Source organism: Vicugna pacos, chromosome 18 (assembly GCF_048564905.1).
Source record: "Vicugna pacos chromosome 18, VicPac4, whole genome shotgun sequence".
In the NCBI taxonomy this organism is placed as follows: Eukaryota; Metazoa; Chordata; class Mammalia; order Artiodactyla; family Camelidae; genus Vicugna; species Vicugna pacos.
Window position 1 is genome coordinate 19,686,535 of NC_133004.1, and position 12,157 is coordinate 19,698,691.

Below are 12,157 nucleotides of genomic sequence, written 5' to 3' on the forward strand. Positions count from 1 at the left end.
CTGTATCCTGTTGGGGCCCATATCACTAAAGCTGCCATGAACTATGCCGTTTAAGTTTTTTTTTCTGGAGGGCTCAGCTTGCTTTGACTGTTTCCCTGCACAAGAGGATCCATTGCTCCAATCCCCTCCAGCCCAGGTCTTCAGGGGCTGGTGATATTAAGAAATCACGACCCGGTAATGGGTGATGCTGAGACTCTGGGGGTTTTCCTGGGACAGAGCTGGAGAACGTATGTACACACACATGCACGCACACATGGGCTCACACATGAGCTCACACGCACACACGTGTGCACAATCACACGTGGGCTCACACACAAGCACACATGTATAGCCACAGTCGCATGCACACACGTGCACACCCAAAAGCACACACGTGAGCACACACGGGCTCGCACAGCCCACATCTATAGTTCTCTGCATTGAAACCACCAGCTCGGCTCAGAGGTTGGGGAGGAGAGGAGGGTGTGGGCAGAGCCGAGACCGTCCGGTGTTTCATGGTGGGTGTGGCAGTGTCTCCCTTTAATCTGCACCTTCCTCATGAGTGAGCAGGTGCCTCTTCTCATGTACTTCTTGGTGGCTGTTCACCAGGTGGAGGGTCTGCACCAGCTGCTGCCCTTTTTAATCACCTTGGCTGTCATCCCAGGCAGTTGTAGGGGTTCCTTTCTCCCTCCCTCCCCCCTTCTACATGTGGGCACAAGTCCTTTAGCAGATAGATGTATTGTGTATATTCCTCTCCGCTTGATGGATAAAGCTTTCGTTTCCTTCAAAGTGTCACTCAAAGTGTAGCTTTTAAAATTTGGCCAAGCCCCAGTTACCACCTTTCTCCTGTGTCCATTAGTGCTTTTTGAGTCCCCTCTGCCTTTCCCCAGGCTGGCAAGAGGTTCTTCTGTGGTTTCTCCTAGGGTCTTATAGGTTTAATGTCTACATTTAAGTCTAGGATCCACTCTGAACTGATTTTTGTATGTCATGGGGTAAGCACTGAGGCTTGTGTCTTTTCCCGTACAGATTACACAGCTGTTCCAGAAACGTGTGTTAAGGCCGTCCTCTCTCTGTTTGGAAAGCAACTGATCATGTATGTGTGGGTCTCTTACTGGGCTGTGATTTTATTCATCTGCACATTATCCTCCCTGCTTACTGCAGCCTTATGTTAAGTCACCAAGGGCTCAATGTGTAGTTCACACTGTGTGTCGATGCCTGGGGTCCAACATGTTGGTTCCTATCTTGGCAACACCACAGCACACGGTTGCTGCCCCCGTGCCTCCGCAGCTTGTCCCCTCCCCCAGAGCCCCTGCGCCTCTATCTAGAATGGACCGAGACTTGTGCCAGGACCAGCTGGCCCGGAGTGTGGTCCCCACTGGTAAGACGTCTGGGGCCCCAGTGATGCCCAACAGGTGAGCCTAGGTGGGTGAATTGGAGATGGGGACGCCTCAACTCTCCGGCATACTGGTCCTCACCCAACAATTCCCCAAGGACAACCAGGAGGGCGTCTAGTGGGCCAGGGACCAGGACCTGGCTACAGGAGGCGTGGTGAGCAGGGTGAGGGCTGTGCAAGCCCCTCTGACTCCCCTGTCCTGGTCTCTGCAGGGCCTGGGTTGGCTCTCCAGCCCTCCTGGCCCTCCCACCCTCTAAATCTTGACCCATGACCCCTCCCTAGCACGGGCACGGAGGGTGTGAGCCACACGCTGGGCTTGGAAGGAGGACCGCTGCAGCAGCCCTGGGTCCAGCCCAGCTCAGTGTCTTCTCCCCGTGGGAACTGAGGCCGAGGTCACACGCAGGAGGGTCTGCAGACCCCAGAGCTCCAGATCTAGCTGGGCACCCCACGCTCACCCTGCATGGCTGCTGGCTCCTCTCAGGCTATTACCTAGACCCGGTAAACAGGTAAGGGGTGGGAGGAAGCCAGCCCCTACCCCTGCACCTGCCCAGCCCCATCCGGCAGGTGCTAAGGGGCCTCTGCTTCGCACAGCCAGGCGCTTCCTCTAGTGGACACACAGGGGACTGGGGGACTCCGGAGGGAGCTGGGCTCAGGACAGAAATAAACCTGCTTTATTCCTGGGTGACATGATCGCATACATAGAAGAGTCGGAGTCTTCTACAAACCCCGGAATAAGAGAATCTGGTGAGGCTGTGAGACACAAAATCAATATGCGGAAAATACTGTGTTCCTAAATATCACCCACCCATGAAAATTATACTACTACTTGCCATAGAATTAAAAACAAACCAACAAAATCTAGTTACTCATTTAAAGAAAGGTGTGCGAAGTCTCTACACCAGAAAGTACAAGGCATCGCTGAGAAAAAACTTTAAAGCCCTAAAGAGATAGGGATATGTCATGTTTCTGGACTAACAGATCAGTTCGACCCATTTTGACTTAGAGTGTCAGGAAATCCAAGTCAACATCCCATCAGCCTTCCTTCTTGCAGACATTCACAGTCTGATTCTAAAATTAAATGAAAATGTGAAGAACCTGGAAGAGCCAAGACAATTTTGAGGAAAAAGACAATGATGCCCCACCCATGCTCTCCGACTTCAAAACAGCCTAGAGTTACCGTAACTAAGGCTGTGCATTGGGGAAGGACGCACACACAGATAAAAGGAACAGAACAGAGCAGATAGAGATCCAAAAATGACAGCGCCACCTGAGTAACGGGAACAATGTCCCCGATACTGAACGGGTAACGGGTGGCCTCTTCAATAAATGGTGCTGGGCTGATAAGATAAGCGTGTGGGGAGAAGTGAGACTTGGGCTCCCCTTCACATCAGACACAAAGATTAATCCGAGATGGTTTATGTGAAGTGTGGGTGTTGATACTATTAAGCTTGCAAAGCAAAGCAGGACACTATCTGCATTACTGTGGAATTGTTCCCACCATGAAGGGCAGTGGGCTACCTACGCACCCTCCGCCCCGGGTGAAACTCAGCACTGATCCGCTGAGCACGCGAGGCAATTCGGCACGGACAGCGGTCCGTGCTCAGTGCTAGGACCGGCAAAACTGCCCATGGTGGCTAAATGATGACAGCGGCTGCCTCCGGGGGTGGAGGAGGGTCTTGACTAGGAGACGTGAGCAAACATTCCAGGTGATGACAATGTTACATATCTTGTTTTGGGTGGTGATTTCATAGGTGCTACAGTCGTCAAACCGCATTGAATTTGGTTGTATGTCAGCAGATCCATATGTGTGTGTATATAGACTTCGGGTTTCTGCTCGGACAGGTAGACAGCTTGGAAGTTGCTGCTTCTGTCCTAACAATGAGAAAATGCAGAACACACTGAAAAGCAAGGGAAGCCCCATTGCAGGTCACAGGGCAAACCACTGTCCCCAAACTGGAGAGATGGATGATCAGAGAGAAGCTTGCACGGTGAGCAGAAGCTGTGCAGCCTGAGAACAGGCACAGAGCGGTTGTTGGACACTCAGCCTGGGCGGGGGAGCGTCCCAGTCTCCTGGGGTGCCAGTCTTGGGGATGCTTGCACTTTGATGGGTTTTCCCTCCAGGAGCTCCACCAGGCTGTCAGGGAGAAGATCTGAGAAACAACCCTTCAGGCTTCAGGCAGAAGGAGGAGAAATAACCCATGAGAAACGTACCCAGAGCTTTCTGTTCTCTGTCACAGAAGCCTGCCTTCAAGGAAAACCACGTTACCAGACCCAAGGAAGGACCGGCAGACCACTCAGCCCCCTCCAGCCTTCCTCTCAGCCCAGGGACCAAAACCCACCAAAACACGGAGATTTGCTCATGGGATATGAGAGCCCTTCCCCAGCCTCATCCACAGGGTTCGGGCATATTAACACTGGATCACAGCTGGGAGGACTCTGCACGTGCATTCTATTTGAGGAAGAGCTTCTAGGGAAACCAAAGGCAACAGGAGAGGCACAACCAGGACACCAGAGAAGTATGAAGCCTCACAAACAGTGGACACAGCCCAAGGCCAGCCAGGTAAACATAAATCCTCACTCGAAACACCTATTTACCTCCTGTTAGCTGGTACATCGTGTCCACTTTCCTCCAAACTATCACAAAGCACGCTAAAAGGCAATAAAGGCAGTCGGAAGTGACAAAGCAAGCAATAAAGCCAGACCCAGACATGGCAGAGACTGGGAACTGTCACACTGAGACCTTAAAATAGCTATGATCACATGCTCAGGCCGCTCATGGAAAAAGTGAACGCCATGCAGGAACAGATGGGTAATGTCATTTCTTTTCATGCTTGGTAACTTTTTACCTTATTGCACATTGTGGCAAAATACACGTAACGTGAACTTTACCATTTTAGCCATTTTCTGTGTCCAGTTCAGCAGTGTAAAATGCATTCACCTTGCTGTAAGCCTCTCTCCAGAACTGCTTTCCTCTTACAAAACTGAAGCTCTGTCCAGATTAAACAACCCCTCCCCCAGCCCCTGGCACCCAGCTTTCTACTTTCTGTCTCTATGAATTTGACACCTCTAGGGACCTCATGCGAGCAGAATCATATAGAATTTGTCCTTTTGTGTCTATGCCTGGTGGTTTTAAATTGGATGCCAGACCTGGTGTACACTGTGTGCTTGGTGGCTGGATTTTGCTATGTGAGTTGAAAGAGTTTGAGGCTGTATGCTGGCATTCCGTTAAGTAATTTGGAATCCCTCAGATCCTTCTGAGGCTTGCTTACAAACTTTCTTAGGGTGGGTCCGGAGAAGCCGTTACTCTACGGCTAATTCCACTCCAATGCGAAGATGACAGGACTTTGCCAGTGCAGGGTCTTAGGAGGTTTCTCCGATCGACCGGCAGAACATGACATATTCCCAGCCTTGTGTGAGCTCCAGGAATCCATCTGCCTGCTCCCCTCAGATGGATCTCATCCCTGACCTCCTTCCTGACGTTGATGCTTTCCTCCCAGGCATTCGGAGGACGCCACTGGACCCCTCTGTGGGTTTCTGCAACCCGCTGTGCCCAAGGACCTCCTCCCTGGAGTTCTGGCTGCCTTCGCCTTCCCACCCTGCGCTGGGGCCTCGAAGCTGCCTCCAGGGGGGCTGTGGTCATTGTACATCTCTCCTCATCCTTATCCTTCTCTCAGGGACAGCCCCGTGCTGCCTCTCATGTTTTTCAGAAATCAGTATTTCATGTATGAGGGACTTCAACTTTTTGGTATTACTGAATTGCAGAGTGAGGAGTTTGTCCTTAAGAACTAAGGATACTCACCTTGTGAGATTCCTCTCGAGGACCCAGGTGGGGTCTGTTAACTCCTTCCAATCACCTAGTTCCCTCCCACCTGCTATGGCCCCACAAGGGGAGGATCCAGGGCCTCTCTGATTGGTCCAATATTAGCGAATCATAGCCTTCACATCCACCAGCTACTGATTGGTCCTCCTCCGAGACATCAGCCAATTAGACCTTTTTTTGGAGGTGCGGGCCCTCTGCCCTCCCAAATCCCAGCCTTGTACCCTGCAAGCCTTGGGCACCAGAATGTCACCCTGTTGTGGCTACACCATCACCAACACCACCCACTGTGGGCTTCTGGGATCCCATCTCCGTCCACCTGGTGGACCTGATGCAGCACCTGGAGGCCCTGGGGCAAGTTTGTTAAGAGAATGAGTAAGAAATAAAATCTGCTAGAGGGAGGCCTCAGATGGGGCTGGACAGACCGTGCCAATCTCTAAGGGTGTGATCGTTTAGAAATCCAGTTGAGTACACCTCTGGAGTGTGAAGAAACACACCTAGGGACAGGGAGGCCCAAGAGCTAGGCTAGTGTCTCTGGTCAGGGTGGAAGCAGGGCAAGCTCCCCTGGGGTAAAGGAGGGGCCGCCCAGGTGCTGGTGTGTTGGGGAAGAAGGGATCCAGGAAACCATGAGGTAACCAGAAGGCCCAGAGAACCGTGAGGAGGTGAAGTGGGTAAACAGGGAGGGACAATGGTCACCCTGGCCTTGCAGCACGGGGGACAGTGCTGGCAGGGCCTGGTGGGGGAGTGTCCAAGGGAAGCTGGCACCGGCCTCTCCTGCTATCTCCCCATCACTTCCATCTGCCTGTCCCTCTGCTGATGGTGCTCAGATCCCCAGATAACAAGGTTCCACCGATTGCAGCGTTAACTGTTCAGATAACACCCGGAGATGGACGTTGTCGGACCTGATGCGGGGCTACCGTCCGGGGCCGAGGTGGCAGGGCCCCTTCCAGGCAGGGGGACTTGGGCCCTGGGTCTGAGTCATCCACTTCCGCCACTCTGGATTGGAGGGCCAGCACCCCTCCTCCGACCCTGTCCTGCTCTGTAAGGATAAATGGGTGGGGGAAGCCTGGCTGGGGAAAACAGCAGCAGGGACAGGCCAAGGTGAGGAGCCCCACCAGGACCCCGACATCTGGGTGACACTGTGGAGCAGGGTGTCCACACCTCAGATCTGGAGCCCTGAGAACCCAGACCCCTAGCCTCGTCTGACCCCCTGATCCCCAGGTGACCCAGCCTCTAGCTGCACCCTCCACCCTGCAGTCCCTCAGCCACGCTCCTGCTGCCCCTCCTTTCTCCTTCCAGATGCCCAGTCTCCTGGTGCTGGCACTGCCCCTCCTGGTGAGCCTGGTCCACTCAGCCCCTGGTGAGTCCTGATCCCGGGCTCGCGCTATCTCTGTCCCCACACCCCACCCCGCACAGGTCCGGCCTTGGGTGGGTGGGTTCAGAGAAGCCCAGGGTTGTGCTGGCACAGGGGAGGGCTGAGCCCAGTGGCCAGGCTGGGTCCTGTCCTGAAGGTGCTTCCTGCCCCAGCCCCAGGTCAGGCCTTGGAACGAGCAGGCATCGTAGGGGGGCATGAGGCCCCTGGGAGCAGGTGGCCCTGGCAGGTGAGCCTGAGATCAGCTATGCAGTCCTGGCAACACATCTGCGGGGGCTCCCTGATCCACCCCCAGTGGGTGCTGACCGCGGCACACTGCATCGGACCGTGAGTCTCCCCAGGGCCTGGATGTGGGGGCGGGCCTGGGGGTATGCCTGGGGCTCCAGCCACGCTCCTGTGTATCCCAGAGGCTGCTCAGCCCCTGAGTACATGCCTCTCTCCCCAGGGAAATGGTATACCCCCGCATGGTTCAGGGTGCAGCTGCGGGAGCAGCACCTCTACTACCAGGACAGGCTGCTGCCAGTCAGCCGGATCATCCCCCACCCCAACTACTACATAGTTGAGAACGGGGCGGACATCGCCCTGCTGGAGCTCGAGGACCCTGTGAACATCTCCAGCCATGTCCATCCGGTCCCCCTGCCCCCTGCCTCAGAGACCTTCCGTCCAGGGTCACAGTGCTGGGTGACAGGCTGGGGCAATGTGGCCAGTGGACATGAGCATTGGGGACAGCTTTTAATAGAGCTGGTCACATAGCAGCTCACCCTCTCGGGTTTCCTCTGGGAAACAGGGTCCAGATGGGCTGACTCATAAGGTGGGGTTGGAAGACTCCGAGATGAAGGAGAGGTGGTGGGAGGCAGTGTGTGCGAAGAGCCCACCAGATCCGATCCCCGCTCTAGATGCCTGGGGAAGTCAGTCAGCACCTCTGTGCCTCAGTTTCTCCTTGCATGAAATGGGTACAGTCACAGCTGGTATTTCATGGATATGATGTGAGGAAAGAGAAAAATCACACACAGAAAGTGTCTTACATTACCAATAACCACTAATCGGGGCGGCGTGCATCTTGTCCCTGTGCCCGTGGACAAGGAGACAGGGATGTGAGGGTGGGGATGGGTGCAGCTTGTTCTCACCCCTCCAGCACCGCCTCCACTTCTCTCGAACAGTCTTGTGCCCCTTTATTCACAATTCAGGGCCAAGCCTAGGGGACATTTAGCATGAACAATAGCCCTGAAATGTGTCCTCAGGGTCCTGCAAAAGTAACCCGAATGGGTCACTGCTGACGACGCAGCATCCTGACACAATGCCCCTACAAAAAGTGGGAAACTGAGTCTGGGGCCAGAGGCTGGCCAGGAGGCAGGCCTTGGGGGGAACCCAAGACGCCGGCCCCCACTCAGATTGGAGGCTGTGGAGCCGAGGGGAGATTGGGCTGCGGTGCTGCCAACCCCAGGAACCCTGCGCCTTTCCCTTCCCTGAATGGGCCTTAAATGAGGCCAAGGATCAGGTCCAGCCATGAAAGGGAAAGAGCTCATCCCTGGGTGTCCTGGGAGACGCCAGGCCCTGGAACAGAAGAGGCCTCAGCCAGGCTCCTCAGTCCTGCCTGGACCCCCCGCCCTCCCACCCCTCGGTGTCAGTGACAGGCTTGGCTGAGTCAGCCCCACCCCCAGGCTTCCTCATTCTCCCTCTCTTCTCACCCCAGAGCCCCTGCCATCGCCGTTCCCCCTGAAGCAAGTGCAGGTGCCCATCATGGAAAACAGCGTCTGTGATGAGCAGTACCACGCTGGCCTCTCTACCGCGGATGACGTCCCAATTGTCCTTGATGACATGCTCTGTGCCGGGAGAGAAGGACACGACTCTTGCCAGGTGGGCCGCCTCTCCCCTGCAGCCCCAACCTTCGGGGTCATGAAGCCAAGTCTGACCACTCCCTCCCCTCGCAGGGTGACTCTGGAGGGCCCCTGGTCTGCAAGACGAAGGGCACCTGGCTGCAGGCAGGTGTGGTCAGCTGGGGTGAAGGCTGTGCTGCGACCGATAAGCCAGGCATCTACACCCATGTCACCTCCTACTTGGACTGGATCTACCAGTACGTCCCCAAGAAGCCCTGAGCCCGGTCCTGGGGGCTGTCACCTGGGTTGGCGGAGAAGTCAGGCCTCTGCTGTCCCCACACCACTACTTCCTGCTGGGGTGGTGCCCTACCCCCATCTCCCCTTGCCCCCTGCGCTGACCCACCTGCCCTGAGCCCCTCCCTGCCTGGGCCAGGGTGCAGGCAGGGATTACGAATCCTCATTAAAGTGCATCGTGAGCAGACATGGTGTTCGCTGTGTTTCTGGCTACAGGTGTCACTGAGGGAGAGGGAAGGGGTCAGGGCACGGCCCCTGAGCCCCGGGCCTTGCTGTGGGCATGGCCCCAGCCTCTGTCCGTTGTGCCCAGGGCTCACTTCTCAGCACACTGGCTTATGTCTCTTTGGTGAGTGGCATCAGGCTTTGTAACACAGAAAGCGACACAGGTCATTTAGGTGATTCTAGGAGGCAACAGGTCCCAGAAATGGGGTCAAGATTCAAAGCATTGCTCCCACACCCAGGTGGCTCTATTTCTCTGCAGCCTGTCCCCTCCCCCAGAAACTCTACATGCCCACCAGTCCCCCTGCCCGCCCCCCCCCCGAGACCTGTAGCCATGAGTACTTGGCCCTGGGGGCGGCCCCCATTGGCGGGACATGCTGTGTGTTGGGGACCCTGGGGTCCCTGCCAGGTTAGTCCAGGTGAGAAAGGTGGAGGAAGGAGACTCCTTGACTCCCTGGCATCCTGGGCTCACCTTACTCTGCACCCAGTGTGACACAGAGGGCCTTTAGTTGGCCAGGGACCAGTACCTGGCTGCAGGCGTCATGGTCAGGTGGGTGAGGGCTGTGGCCGCCGTCACTGGCGCACATCGCTGCTTCTACACAGAGCCTAGTCGGCTCTCCCACCCTCCTGGCCTCTGACCCTTGATCCATGACCCTTCCCAGACATGGGCATGGAGGGGGTGGGCCACATGCTGGTCCTGGAGAAAGAACAGTACAGAGCCCTGGGTCTGGCCCAGCTCAGTGTCTTCTCCTTGTGGGAACTGAGGCCAAGGTCACATGCAGGAGGGTCTGAAAACCCTAGAGCTTCAAGTCCAGCCATGTCCCCCAAGCCCACTCTGCAGGGACAGCCTACACCTCGAGCTCCTGCAGGTCCCCATTATCCACCAGAGGGAGCCCCAGCACCCCACCCCACACCTGCTGGGCAGCCCTGGGGCCCTGTGCTGGGATTCACTGCTCAGCTGGGTCAGAGCAAATAGGCCCTGGCCTCAGCCAGGTAGGGCCCCTGAAGGCACCTCCCACCACCTAGACTAGCTCGGAGGCGGCCATGGTGGGTCAGGAGGACTTCCTGGCTGCGGCGAGCTCCTGCTGTGCTGCGTGGAGGGAAGGCCCCATCTTGGACCAGCTCTGTGTGGGCACAGTCCCCCACCGTGGTCACAGCCACCGTTCAGCTCGAAGGATCACAAGTGCTATCCTGACCTGGCCCCCTTCTCCTGCTCTCCCGGGTAAGGGGTGGGGGATCTAACCAGAGGGGCTGCAGATGAGAGCCCTGGGCCAAGAGGCCAGCAGGACGCAGGGTGGGTCTAGCGTCAGGGCAGGGAGACAGTGGAGAGCAGGGTGGCCCCCCAGCCCCGGGCCACTGCCCAGTGGGGAAGCTCTCCCCAGTGGGGGTCCCCCTCTGCCCACCCAGCACCATCTCTGCCGGGAGAAACTTCTGCCTACACTGCAGCACACTTCATTTCCCCAGCGTGTGAATGACACCATGTGGTTACGTGGTTCCAGCTGCCAAGGTGAGCTCGACTTTCCCCTCGGAAGGAGGCCTTTGTATCTGTGATCTGCCCAAGTAGGGGAACTGCTGGAGACAGGAGAGCTCTGTGGAACCACGTAGCCCTATAGGTGGTGGCATCACCCAGCTCTACCGTTGTCCAGGCCACGGGCTCACCACCCTCCCACGCAGGGGATGGATTCTGACTGTGGAAATCCAATGCTTTTCTTAAATAAGTTAATATTTATTCTGCTCTGCTTTGCCCCCCACCCTAAGTTCCCTTGACTTGTGAAGTGGGTTTTCTGCTTCAGATTACCTGAATTTATAAAAGAAATGAAATGAAACAAGGAAGCATCATCTGAAACTCTTGGCCCAGGCCCCACGGGCAGAGGGGACTCACTGCACTGTCCCCACTCCCTGGTGCCTGGCCATTTCCGGGAGTCCAGTCAGGGGTGTTCTCCAAATGCTGAGGGGACAGAAGTGGGGAGAGGGCACAGAGGGGAGTGATGAGAGGTGGAGACAAACAAATGTGAGTGACATGAAGCGTGACCGCGTGGCCTTGGGGACGGAGCTGCCATCCAGCATGTACAAGTGGCCCCAAGCATGTTTCCTAGAAAATTAAGTGGATGTGAGTATAGGGCTCTGCTGGGCGGCCTCTGCCTTTTCCTTGTGGTCGTTTTCTGCTCCTTGTCCCTTGGACACAGCTCTCATTACAGGACTTATGACCAGGCGGCAACCCGGCCTCAGAGCAGGGCGGCAAACTCGGAAATTCCAAACCTGAATGGACGGGAGGGAGGCTTCGGGCCGCAGGCTCCCCAGGCTCCGCTGCACCCAGAACAGTGTCTGAATCACCCGAACTGGGCTAACACTCTCCCGGTTCCTCTGCCTATGGTGGGGCCTGACCTGGGGTCCATGGATGGCGCAACCTGGGGCCAACACCCTGCTGGGTGCACCCCAACCCCAGGACCCAAGTCAGTGCTGCACCCCGAGCTACACGGGCTCAACTACACTGTCGCCCAGGGTGCGGGTGGCGAGGGGGGGACCATTTCTTCAAGGGGCCCTGGAGGACTGTGAGGTGAAGCCCCTGTCCCTCCCCTGGGGGGTCACCAGGTGGCCTGGGAGGCTCAGTCTGCTGGGTTCCGGAGATTCCGTAGCACCTGAGGACGAAGCTCTGGATTCTGGGGCAACACCTGGGTCCTCGGGAAGACCCTCACAGGGTGAGTATCCTTAGTTCTCAAGGACCACCTCCTCACTCTGCATCTGAGTAATAACAAAAAGTTGAAAATAAAATCAATAATAACCAAATAAACAATTTATTGAGGAAATGTAAGTGACCGTGGGCACATAAAATATTGCCGCCTATAAGGAAAATGCAATCTAAACTGGGCAATCATCTTGAGGTTCAAATTTGCAAGTTCCTGAGACGTAGTACCCTGTGTTGCAAGGATGTGTCCCATGACATTGGCGAGAGATGCTGTCCACAGTTGGTGTCCATCAAGGGCCCTGAAAGAAATGACCTCTTTGACTTTACTGTGGATTCGTAACTGTGGAATGAATGGATGAGTGAATGAGTGAACGCTGGTGGGTGCAGCCAGCTCCAGGGGTCGCCCCTGTGGAAGTCTCTGGCCGTGGCTGAGGTCTTTGGGGTCCTGCCTCTCCTGACACTGCAAGTCACTGTGTTGAGGTAGGACCTGAAGTGAGAAGTGTCAGGGGGAAGTTCTCGAGAGAGGAAGCTGGGAGATGCCCAGAGCACCTTAGCCTGCTGGGGACGGGGGGACTCAGAA

General features: G+C 56.0%; 1 pseudogene; it reads left to right on the forward strand.

Moving 5' to 3' along the window:
* The first annotated feature begins 6,122 nt into the window (after positions 1 to 6,122).
* Positions 6,123 to 8,765, forward strand: LOC116284114 (tryptase-like; annotated as a pseudogene).
* Positions 8,766 to 12,157: the final 3,392 nt, after the last annotated feature.